The following is a 13,027-nucleotide window of genomic DNA, read 5'->3' as shown; positions in this document are numbered from 1 at the left end:
ATTCCCACTGGGCAGGGTGTCCAGTTTCCTATAGTCTTTGTTTTCATTCCTTACAAAAGCTAATGGCTAGACTTTTCTTTATGAGCAAAAATGCTCTAGAGAAATCTAATTTTAGAGACAAAAAAAAACCTGAGGCATATCAAGGCCAAATGAATGATATTACTGATCATTCTTGTGATTATATTAATAATTATAATTAAATCTGTTTAGAGCTAACCACACACCAGGTAATATGTTAAGATGTCACATGCATTAACTCATTTTGTTCCTTAAACAGGTCTGCAATTTTGGTATTATTTTTCCTATTTTACCAGTGAAGGAAAAACTTTAAGAAACTAATAATCTTATGGGAAAGCTAGTAAGTAATAAAGCAAGGACATTAAACCACTCCATTATACTATCTCTTAAACAATAGACATCATCTATTGAGCACCTTCTATGTGCCAGTTACTTAACTACACTGTAACATTTAATACTGACTTGAATAACCCGTATTATAGCTGTGGCAACTGAGAGTAAAGAAAGCCAGTAATTTGCCAAAGGCTGCACTGCACAAGAAAGAGCATGGCAGAGGCTTGACTTAAATAGAGGCCTAGATTTTAGAAGCCCCTGCTATTTCTTCCAGGCTTTCCAAAAGATTCAGAGGAGCCAATATTTTAAGTCCACAGGGCTTGGTTTTTAACACTCCTCCGCGTCAAAGCCTTGTTCATCCACCAGTCATTAGCACACTTAGTTATTCCCAGACTTAATCTTATCCTCAATCCTTTAGATGTAATTATTTGTCCCCTGTGATCATTACAAACACCACTGATATGCAATTACCTATGCTTTGGACTTTTTCAATCTATTGTAATGTCTCCAAATGCCCTGGGACTTAAGCTCCTACTTTTAACTCTCATATCATTAACAATTATTAATGTGAGAGCCAGAATGGATATTTCCATATAAATAGCCCCAGTGACTGTAAAATTACCAAAGCAAAAGCTCATAGATTCCAGCTACCAGAACAGACAAAGACTGTGCTAAGAATATCTCTGATCACAGCCAGAGAGAGTCCTTGGAGAGTTTTTGATTTGATATATGATAAAGCAGTTTAAAACACTACATTTTTGAAAGTTAACTTATTTATCTCTTCCATGCTCTAAATTTAACTTCTGGTTTTAATTTAAAATCATCGTAAACTATTTATAACTTATCAGTAAAATGTACATTTACAGAAAGTCAATCCTAGGTCATAGAATAATTATTTGGTTTATCTGGTTTTGTTTTAGGAGGGGAAAAATGAATCCAGAGTGTCAATATAAAAGACCATTAAATATGTGCTTATATCTTTCTCCCATCCCTAAATTCCAAAATGAAGAATTTTTATTCTCTTCTCAGTTTGTATACTTTATAGTAGATCCAAATTTGGGTTAACTTTTTGCAAAGACATTTTGGCTTTAACATAGACACTCTGCCTCGTGGTCAAGTTACATTCTTTTGCAACTTGATGTGAATCACTTCCCATCCGTGGCCCACAGTCAATCTCTCTCTTAGATAAAGTTACGTGCAGTAATAAAATTTTAAACATGAACTCAGTATATGACTAGCTGTGAAATAAAGTTTCTTGATCATTTTTGTTTATTCTGAAACTGACAGACAGGTGTGCATTATTTTTCCAGAGGCTTACAATGAGGTCAGAAGAAAAATACAGTATTTTGTACATTCCACTAATACTGTGAACTGAATTATTGTAACATGCAGCTGTTCTCAATTTTGAAAAGCCAATGCTATATTCTGGATTACAGAATTTTATTTTTTTTATTTAAAAATGAATTAGAATGGGAAGCACAATCAAAGAGCAGAGTACAGCTTAGCTCAGGATCCAAAAATACAAAGAAGAAAAATTTTACCTAGAGACAAAAACTACATAAGTTTTAGTACAATACCTGTTTGGACAGTTTTAAATGTGGTGGAATAAGAAATGTGTCATTTATTTATACATAGCAAAGTTTAGAGCCACAAGAGACAAGCATGGACTCAAGAAATGGAGACATTTATGGCAAATACGACCAAAAAAAAAAAAAAATCTCTAGCCCTGATAGATCATATAGTCTATGAGGGAAGCTAGACATTAATAAATAATTACAACGTAAATATTTAAACACATGTGAGATAACTTATAGAAAAGTGCAGGGAACTGTGAGAACTTCTCACTGGAGAACCTGAGCTGGTTGGGGTTGGGGGTGGGTGACAGAGCAGGCCCCCTTGAGGAACTCCTATGGGAAGGGAGCAGGAAACCAGATAAAAGAACTGGGAGAGCCAGGGAGCACGTTCTCCAGTGACTTTGTGATATGCTGGCAAAGAGACAGTGTAAATTGCATATTTCCAGATATGGGATCTACTTGGGATGTGTGAAACTAATTATTCAAACTTCATGACCAAAAAAAAACAAACAAACATAAATATCTGGTCTCTTAATTTCATTAGCATATATTATCACTGATTGTGTCTTTTAATTTAAAAATATAATCAGTTCAATCTTTATCTCTCATGTCACAAGGATTACTTTATCTTAAGAAATTTTAGTTAAATTGTTCAATGTTCCTTTCTCCCTGTAATGGGCACAACCCATTTCCTCATTTACACTGTTCTTGCCATCTCTTCATTATATGGAGTCTCCAGTCCCCTAGACGACTTAGCCCCTTTTCCCTGAGGTGACCACAATACCCCATGCAAACCTTCATATTTTTTCTACTGTTGAACACTCACATGTGAGCTTTTTCTTGCCCGTCCACAGTAAGGAGCATAAAACCCAAAGAAAGAACAAACAGGCTTCATATAACTAGGTCACACCTATCACATTTTATGTTCCAAGACAATTAGTTGGGTTGGAATTTCCCAATGAAAATATACATTTTATTAAACTGGAAACAGAACCTTGATAATGATTCTTGGATCCCAGCATGAACAAAGTATTTTATGTTCCTTTCAGGGAAAGAAATAAAAATGAGGGCAAAAAATCTAGTGATTTTTTGAAACAAAAGTGATTGCAAAACATTATTTTTTGGCTTAGAGTAGAACTCAAATAATGATACCTTATTTGAAATTGCTTCAGCCTAGAACATTCAATATTTATTTGTTTGTTTATTCATCTTAAAAAGCATGTGAGAAACTAGAAAATGCAGATAACTTATTAAATGCCTCTACTTATTTACCTAACTGGAGTTAGGCAGAAAACATTTATTTCTTTCTAGTACTATGGAAGATTTATCCATGATTCAATTGAATTTTGTTGTTATATTTAAACTGGAATAAAGTAGATATATAGAAAATTATACAATAATTTTAAACGACAAAGGAGGCATTGTTATATTAAATTATTTTAATAGATGTGCAGTTCACTGAGGATTATCAAATAATTGAAAAAGATTATGATGTAGGCTGATCGCCTGAGTCCAGGAATTCGAGAACAGCCTGTGCAATGTGGCAAAACACCATATCTACAAAATACAAACATTAACTGGGCAGGGTCGCACATACCTGTAGTCCTAGCTACTCGGGAGGCTGGGGCAGGAGAATAACTTCAGCCCGGGAGGTGAAGGTTGCAGTTGACCGAGATCACACCACTGCACTGCAGCCTAGGCGACAGAATGAGACCTACACACACAAACACACACACACACACATGCACACACACACGAAGGAAAAAAATGTCATTTTCCTATAGAATGCTCTCCAGTCACTGATAAAGAATACTCCCCTTTCTCAATGTTTGCTAGAAATCTCATTTGAGTTTAACAAAGTTCAATTTAAGAAATTTGATCACATTTAATGTTTTTATTTCCTTTGCCACAGTTTTTTCCCCCTTCAAACTAACTTCTGACATAAATCAACTTTAAAAAAATTTTTTTTTTTCAAAAAAGACACTTTATGTAAGGTAGTAGAGTTCACCAAAGTACCCAGGTATCATGAACCAAGAGAAGCTCTGGGAATGATAATCCTTTGACAAACCAATGCAACCACCTGAAGCCAATTATAATTTAGGTATAACAAAAAAATTGGAAGACTTTAGCTTTTACCTAAATCTCAAAATGACTCAAACATCCCCGAAGACTTATCATTTTTCAGATGGGGTCTTTTATAGTTACGTATTTCACATATATTGTTTTTTCCTGGAGCTAGAATAAAATATGTGAAAATATCATAAGAAACACTTATTTGTGATATTTCTAATCTGTGGATGGAGAAAGTAAACACACATCATAGTAAAATCAATTCTTATGAGATATCCAGCACAGTTCTTCATCCTCCAGAAAAAAACAGAGAAATATTCAAACTGGAGCCTCCAAACATTTTGCCATTCATTTATCATTAGCGTACTGTGTCTTCTGTCTTTTTTGTACACTTTTGATTCCTTAGTGGGCAGACGGATATAATACAATGATTAGCCTCAAGAATTATTCCAAATTTTAAAAATTGTTTGGAAAAAAAGAACACACTGGATGCAAGCTGATTTTATAAACTCAGGTTAAAAGATTTGGGTGCTCAGAGAGAAAATATTTTAGAATACAGAACAAAAAAGAAGATAGTTTTTAATCTATTATTGGAAATAAACTGCTTGCCCAGACAATAGTCCAAGTATGAACTTATACTCATGTTTTTCTGTAATCAGGTTTAGGATGAGACCTAGTCATCTGAAATTGAAGGAATGTGAAATTTAAACTTTATTAGTTTCAGGACTTCCCTGTAATGTAAAATAAACTAATGATTCAGTCTGCACTTAAGGACTATTCAGTCTGTAGTAAGGACAATGAAGGACTGTCCTACGCTATTGACAGTATCAACTTCCAATAACCAACAATGTCTTACATACAGCTCATTATCCAAAATGAAGCCAAAGCCATTATTATATTGACTGTGGATCTTATATCCTGTAACTGTTCATGGTAGCAATGGTTGTACTGGAACAACCATAATAAATTTATCTGTTCACTCAACATACATTGACTGAGTCCTTACTCTATACTCCATTCTCCACAAATTGGCCAAAATTATATTTTTAAAATGTAAATCAGATCATATTATTCTCTACTGAAAATACACTAAATTAGGGGTTCTCAGCCCCTGGCAATTTGCCCAGGGACATTAGACAATGTCTACAGATACTTTTAACTGTAAGAACTCAGGAATGAATGCTACTGGTTTCTAGTGGATAGAGACCAGAGATGCTGCAAAACATCCTACAATGCACAGGACAGCCCCACAACAACAAATCTGGTCTAAATGTTTATAGCACTGCTGTGAAGAAACCCTGCACTAAATCCAAATCCCTTAACCTAATTTGCAAGGTCACGTAGTCTGACTTCTGCCTCTCTCTTTAATCTTGCCTCTGGCCACATTCTCTCTTGCTCATTATGCTCTAGCCATGCTGGTTATTCTTTGTATTCCTTGAACCACCCAAGCCAGTGTGTCTCAGGACCCTTTAACCTGCTAATCTCTGGTTCCTTTCCCTGTAATGTCCGTCTACCTGGAATGGTCTTCTACCAAAACTTTGCATGGCTGCCTCCTTCTCAACATTTAGATCTCTGTTCAAATGTCACTTGCTCAGAGAGAGTTTCTGTAACCATTTCATCTAAGGCAGGGGTCTCCAACCATTGAGCTGTGGACCGATGCCAATCTGTGACCTGTTAGGAACCTGGACACACAGCAGTCAGTGAATGGGTGAACCAGCATTACCACTTGAGCTCCATCTCCTGTAAGATCAGCAGGACAGCATTAGATTCTCACAGGAAGACGAACACTATTGTGAACTCCATGTGTGAGGGATCTAGGTTGCACATGAGAATCTTATGAGAATCTGATATTCCCCCCACCCCCTGGTCCATGGAAAAATTGTCTTCCATGAAACTGGTCCCTGGTGCCAAAAAGGTTGGGGACCGCTGATCTAAAGTATGTACATCCATTCCACCCCTGTGAATCTCCATCTCATCATGGTTTTGTTTCCATCTGTGTACTTGACATTCTGAATTTACCTTGTTTATAAACTTCCTGTGGTTCCCTTAGAATGCAGGCTCCGAGGACAGAGGAGCCTGGACAGATGACTGGCATAGGACTAACCATTCTCAATCACTCTTCTATTCTCTAAACATGTAACTCAGTCAATCTTACTCTCCATCATCTGCTGAGCCCAGTTATAAGGTCAAAACATAGGGAAAGAGATGGGGCAAAAAGTGAAATTACAAAGCTGACAAAAAAGGAAAAGAACATGCATACAAATAGATAATTCTAGACTTAGAGAAAGTAGTACCAGGTCATTTTAGTGTTTTCTTTGTTTAGGATACTGTTTTAAGAATTTTTAGTGGATTATGTCATTTAATCCTCAGATCACCATCACTCTCCAAAAAATGTTAGTTCGATTACTATCCTGACTTTACACACAAGGTATAGCAGCAGAGAAGTTAAGTCACTTGCTCAAGCTCACCTACTCGTTGAATACTGATACCGGAAATTAAACCGAGGCACCCTGCCTTCACAGCTCTGCTCTCTAACCCACACCCCTCCCCAACCCCATGCTATGTGCAAGGCAGAAAACTGACTGCTTAGGAATGCAGAAGGCAAGGAATCTTCATTTCTTCCTCTTTTATTTTTGCATATTCATTTGTGTTCTTTGAAATCAGTAAAGCTATGGGAATAAAGAGAGCAGGAGAAGAAAGAACTGGCAAAAAATAACGGATATAAAGGAAAAAGTAGATTCAAAGATTTAATATAGGGAGATTTATATGAGCTTATATGTAAGCTTATATAAAATGTGTTGAAAATATGTGCTTAAAATGTATATAAAAGAAACAACTTCTAACAAATGTGAAAGACAATAGAATGCTCACCCTGATGCCCGTGATTTGGTGCCAATTTCTCTTGAATGTGTTTTATGATGAGATTTAAGAGGGGTGAAACAATCTTTTCAAATTGAATTAAAATGGCCCTTACTTTATTCTGGTTTGCTTTGAAGCACAGAGCCCAACAAAGAGTCTCCACCATGCTTTGAAAAGAGAATATAAATCCACCAGCAGCACAGTGTCAAATGAATACAATTGTCTCCTCCTTTCTCCAGGTTCCTGCTTCTCATTCTTAAAACAATGCAGCAGTATTAGGATGTCCCTCTTCCAAGTTTCCAACACACTATATTTAAAACACGTGGGTTTATTTGTCAGAACTCATCATATCCTCCCTTCATATTAACAGGAAGTGGGGCTCAAAATCTCTGATCCACGTAATATTATTATGGCTAGAGGAGAAAACCTGGGAAATAGTTCTTTTCCCTGTGGTTGTCGAGCCACATATTTTATCCCGCAAATGTTGGCAGTGGATTCTATCCACCATTCACAGACAATGTGTATTGAAGCGATCATACTAATAATGAGGGGGCACTGTCTCCTCCTTACACAAACAGGCCCACAGTTCCTGAAGGGATTTTTCCTGAAAGTTCTGGGTTACATAAACTTGACTATTTCAGCAATGCAGCTCCCCCAATACCTTCCTATACCCACTCCCAAAACTTTCAACTCTCCCCAAAAGTGGCCAAATAATTCACTTTAATTTGGTCATGTATATACTTATGTGTGTGTACTGACTAGTCCTGATTTTTGAAATACTGAGTAAGCAAGAGACACCTCAGCTAATTCTCTCACTTGGGCAAAAGTTGGAATCATTCCCCTTGAAAACTGGCACAACACAAGGATGCTGTCTCTCACCACTCCTATTCAACATAGTACTGGAAATTCTGGCAAGGGCAGTCAGGCAACAGAAAGAAAGAAAGGGCATCCTAACAGGAAAAGAGGAAGTCAAACTATCCTTGTTTGCAGATGACATGATCCTATATCTAGAAAACCCTATTGTCTCAGCCTGAAAGCTTCTTAAGCTGATAAACAACTTCAGAAAAGTCTCAGGATACAAAATCAATGTGCAAAAATCACTAACATTCCTATACACCAACAACAGTCCCCCCAAGAGCCAAATCAGGAACGAACTCCCATTCATAATTGCCACAAAAAGAATAAAATGCCTAGGAATACAGCTAACTAGGGAGGTGAAAGATCTCTACAAAGAAAGCTACAAACCACTGCTCAAAGAAATTAGAGATGACACAAACAAATGGAAAAACATTCCATACTCATGAATAGGAAAAATTAATATCATTGAAATGACCACACTGAACAAAGCAATTTATAGATTCAGTGTTATTCCTATTAAACTACTATTGGGCATTCTTCATAGAACTAGAGAAAACTATTTTAAAATTCACATGGTACCAAAAAAGAGTCTGAATAGCTAAGTCAATCCTAAGCAAAAAGAACAAAGCTGGGGCATCATGCTACCCAACTTCACACTACACTACAGCTACAGTAACCAAAACAGCATGGTACTGGTACAGCAACAAACGCATAAACAAATGGAACAGAATAGAGTACCCAGAAATAAGACCACACATCTACAACTATCTGATCTTTGACAAACCTGACAAAAATAAGCAATGGGGAAAGGACTCTCTATTCAATAAATGCTGCTGGGATAACTGGCTGAACATAAGCAGAAAATTGAAACTGGACCCCCTTCCTTACATGATACACAAAAATTAACTAAAGATGGATAAAAGATTTAAATGTAAACCCAAAACTATAAAAACCCTGGAAGACAACCCAGTCAATACCGTTCAGGACACAGACACAGGCAAAGAATTCATGACAAAGACACCAAAAGCAATTGCAACAAAAGCAAAAGTTGACAAATGGGTTCTAATTAAACTAAAGAGCTTCTGCACAGAAAAGAAACTATCAACAGAGTACACAGACAACCTACAGAATGGGAGAAACTATTTGCAAACTATGCATCCAACAACGGTCTAATATCTAGAATCTATAAGGAACTTAAAGAAATTTACAAGACAAAAACAAACAACCTTATTAAAAAGTGGGCAAAGGACATGAACAGACACACATGTGGCCAAAAAGCATATGCAAAAAAGCTCAGCATCACTGATAATTAGAGAAATGCAAATCAAAACTACAATAAGATACCATCTAACACCAGTCAAATGGCTACTATTAAAAAGACAAAAAGTAACAGATGCTGGTGAGGTTGTGGAGAAAAAGCAACACTTCTACACTGTTGGTGGAAGTATAAATTAGTTCAGTCATGTTGGAATACAGTGTAGCAATTCCTTAAAGACCTAAAGACAGAAATACCATTTGATCCAGCAATCCCATTACTGGGTATATACCCAAATAAATATAAATTATTTTGTTATAAAGACATATCCACACATATGTTCATTGCAGCACTATTCATAATAGTAAAAACATGGAATTAACATAAATGCCCATCAATGATAGACTGGATAAATAAAATGTGGTAGAGATATACCATGATATACTATGCAGCCATAAAAAAAAACAAGATCATGTCTTTTGCAGGAACATGGATGGAGCCGGAAACATTATGCTTAGCAAACTAACACAGGAACAGAAAACCAAATACCACAGGTTCTCACTTGTAAGTGGAAGCTAAATGATGAAAATACAATGACACATAGGGGGGAACAACACACACTGGGGCCTACTTGAGGGTGGAAGGAGGAAGAATATCAGAAAAAATAACTAATGGGTACTAGGGTTAATACCTGGGTGATGAAATAATCTGTACAACAAACTCCCGTGACACCATTTTACCTATGTAACAAACCTGCACTTGTACCCTTGAACTTAAAATAAAAGTTAAAAAAATTACCTCGAAAAAAAAATATATATAAAATCTCTAGAATTCACTAAACATGAAATTAAAGGAGACACCAGACTGAGGAGACAGAGATCCCTATCTCACTGCTAAATAAAATACTTTCAATTTGCTACTCTTTCAACTAGAATAATCCTGAAACTGGGATGCTCATAAAACTTTTTAAACGTTTAATACGTAAAATGGCTCTTATGCTAAAAGGTACTAATATAAGGCTCCATTCTGTCATGAACTCATATAATCTAGAAGCTCTATGCCGAGATATAAATGTTTGTGTATATATATACACACACACACAAAAGCATACACATATGTATATATGAAACATATAGTCATGTGATTCACTTTTAAACTGTATCATGACGAAATGTGCACAATATTTTTAAATACTGAACTAAAACATTTTTATTTCTGATAATCTCTTATTCTTGGGGTAAGTGGAACCCAGCCTCAAACAAACAAGTCAATGTGAAGTCTTAGATTGGTTTATTCTATTCATAAGGTTTGTCTTTTTGAGCAAGGGGTTTTCCCTGGAACTTAGAGATCTTACTGTAAGTCATAGAATAGCAGGGGAAGAGAACATGACATAAGAGAAGTCTCCATGGGGCATGGGGGAGGAAGCCCTTCTAGACCAGGGAGAAGGAGCCAATGGAAAAACACAGAAAAGGAAAGAAAGTCCAATGCAGTGTCCTTGTGCTCTCATTCCCAGCCAGGGTTGAACCTTAGATGGAAGAGTGTGGTTGAATTGCCCAAACAGAATTGGCAGAAAGCCAGAGGTTAGCAGCTCATTTCTTGCCTTTCCAGAGACAGCCTAGGAAGCCTGCTCCCTCCCAGAGGAGCTCAGCCTTCACAGGGCATGATGTAACTATGGAGCCAGAGCAGTGGAATACAAGTAACTCCAAGAGATGCCTAGGCAGTCAATTCCAAAAAGCTCTGAAAACCAAACGTGTTTTTTATAACTCATTTGATGGTAAAATGTGAACTAAACTCACTTGAAGCTATTTACAATATTAATTTACCCCACTTACTTTAATGTATTTGATTACAATGTGCTGGTTATAGATAATATACAGTCTATGCACCTATTGCCTTTTTAAAACTCAACAAATATATAAAAATTGCAAAATATACCTGACCCTACTGGTTTCAGATAAGGAAAATGGGACTGTATTGGAAACTAAGGATGATTTTGCAGGCTTTTCTTCTACAATATCCGTATGTGCTACTAAGAATCCTTCCATTCTGCAAAATAATAGGCTTACAGGGAAATTAATAATGTGGCCCATTATTCAAAACTCATGCAAGTTTTTCAACTGTGGACTAATAAAAATAATTATTGTACCTTCTAAGGTAACTAGCAAAAATGATAAATAACTGACAAACGTAAATACCTTACTAGCTCAGCAAACCTACAGGATGCCTCTGATGATGCTGAAAGTACACAAAATCAAAGTGAGGATGCTGGCTTGGGAGCACTGAAAAAATGAAGATGCTGGGCCAAGAGCAGCCTGCCAGGAACTCGGAGCCCTGAAAGATTAAAGATGCTTCTCTCTGAAAATGAGTGCGGGGTACAAATGTTCATTTTTGAATTTTCGTGAAATAGAGTTACAAGGTTCTATTTTAGCTCTATTTCATGCAGCTGTATTTCACGCAGTAGCCAAGTTTAGGAATTTTGGTTTCCTAATGAAGGTTATAATTCTACTTCCATTATTCCACTTCTTTTGCATAGGAAAACTGCATATGAAACAATACTACTTCCATTTTAATCTGACATCATTCTTTTATTTATTACTTACATATTCTGAGTGTATTAGTTCATTTTCACACTGCTGCAAAGAAATACCCAAGACTGGGCAATTTATAAAGGAAAGAGGTTTAATTGATTCACAGTTCCACATGGCTGGGGAGGCTTAAGGAAACTTACAATCATGGCAGAAGGGGAAGAAACACTTCCCCCTGGACAAGGCAGCAGGAGAGAGAAGTGTGAGGAGTGAAGGGGGAAGAATCCCTTATAAAACCAGGAGATCTCATCAGAACTCACTCATTATCACAAGAACAGCATGGGCGAAACTGCCCCCATGATCCAACCATCTCCCACCAGGTCTCTCCCTAGACAAGTGAGGATCATGGGGATTACAATTCAAGATGAGATTTGGGTGAGGACACAGCCAAACCATATCACTGAGTTTAAGGTCTGACTAAGTGGAACTGAATCTTAACTGAGCACTCTAAAAGACAATGGAGATACAAAACCTGTCCACAATCCTGGCCTCAATGAGATTATGACCCAGCCAGAATCCGAGTCCAATAAGATGCTACACTAGAGCTGATGACAATGATATTTATTTAAAAAATGAATTAAAATATTTCCAGACTAAGACATGACAGGAGAACCAAAGTGCTTTGGTCAGGCCTAGAAGAATCTGCAAACCATAATGTTAAATCTCTTTAATTGTGAGTTTGCTGGGGCATAAGAGTATGAATATTGAATCTGTACTTAATTAACTACTTCTCTTTGGACAACCCACTTAACCTTTCTGAGCCTTGATTAGCAAAAACCACTTAATAACATATTGTGGTGAAATTAGATCAAATGAGATACAAGATACGAAACTGCATTGAGTAAAGGGCTCTACAAAGGCAAATTTTAAGGCTAGTGTTTATTGAGTGCTTTCAAAAGTCAAGCACTTTTCAAAGTGCTTTAAACATGTGTTTCATTTAATCTTCTTAGAATGTACTAATACAAACCTACATTTTCACAGATGAACTACTGAGAGAGAAAGATATTAAAAAGTTAAACATATTGGTCAATGTCAGAGAGTAACTGGTAAACCCCAGATTATACCCCCAGAAGGGTATGGGTTAAGAGCCCAGACTTTTAACGCTATTAGTGTTGTTTCCTGGCAGTTGTGATACTAGATTTACTTGGAAATAACAAAATTGCATTTTGAAAAGATATTCTTGGCCAGGTACAGTGGCTCATGCCTATAATCCCAGCATTTTGGGAGGCCTAGGTGGGGGGAATCACCTAAGTCCTGGAGCCCAGGACCATCCTGGGCAACACGCTGAAACCCTGTCTCTACTTAAAATACAGATATATATTAGCCGGGCATATGCCTATAGTCCCAGCTACTCAAGAGGCTGAGGTGGGAGGATCACCTGAGCCTGAGAGGTAGAGTTTGCAGTGAACCAAGATCACACCACTACACTCCCGCCTCAGTAAGAAAGTGAAATCCTGTCTTTAAAAAAAAAAAAA

This window comes from Papio anubis, chromosome 3, assembly GCF_008728515.1.
Source record: "Papio anubis isolate 15944 chromosome 3, Panubis1.0, whole genome shotgun sequence".
In the NCBI taxonomy this organism is placed as follows: Eukaryota; Metazoa; Chordata; class Mammalia; order Primates; family Cercopithecidae; genus Papio; species Papio anubis.
Note: the sequence above shows the minus strand (reverse complement) of the source record.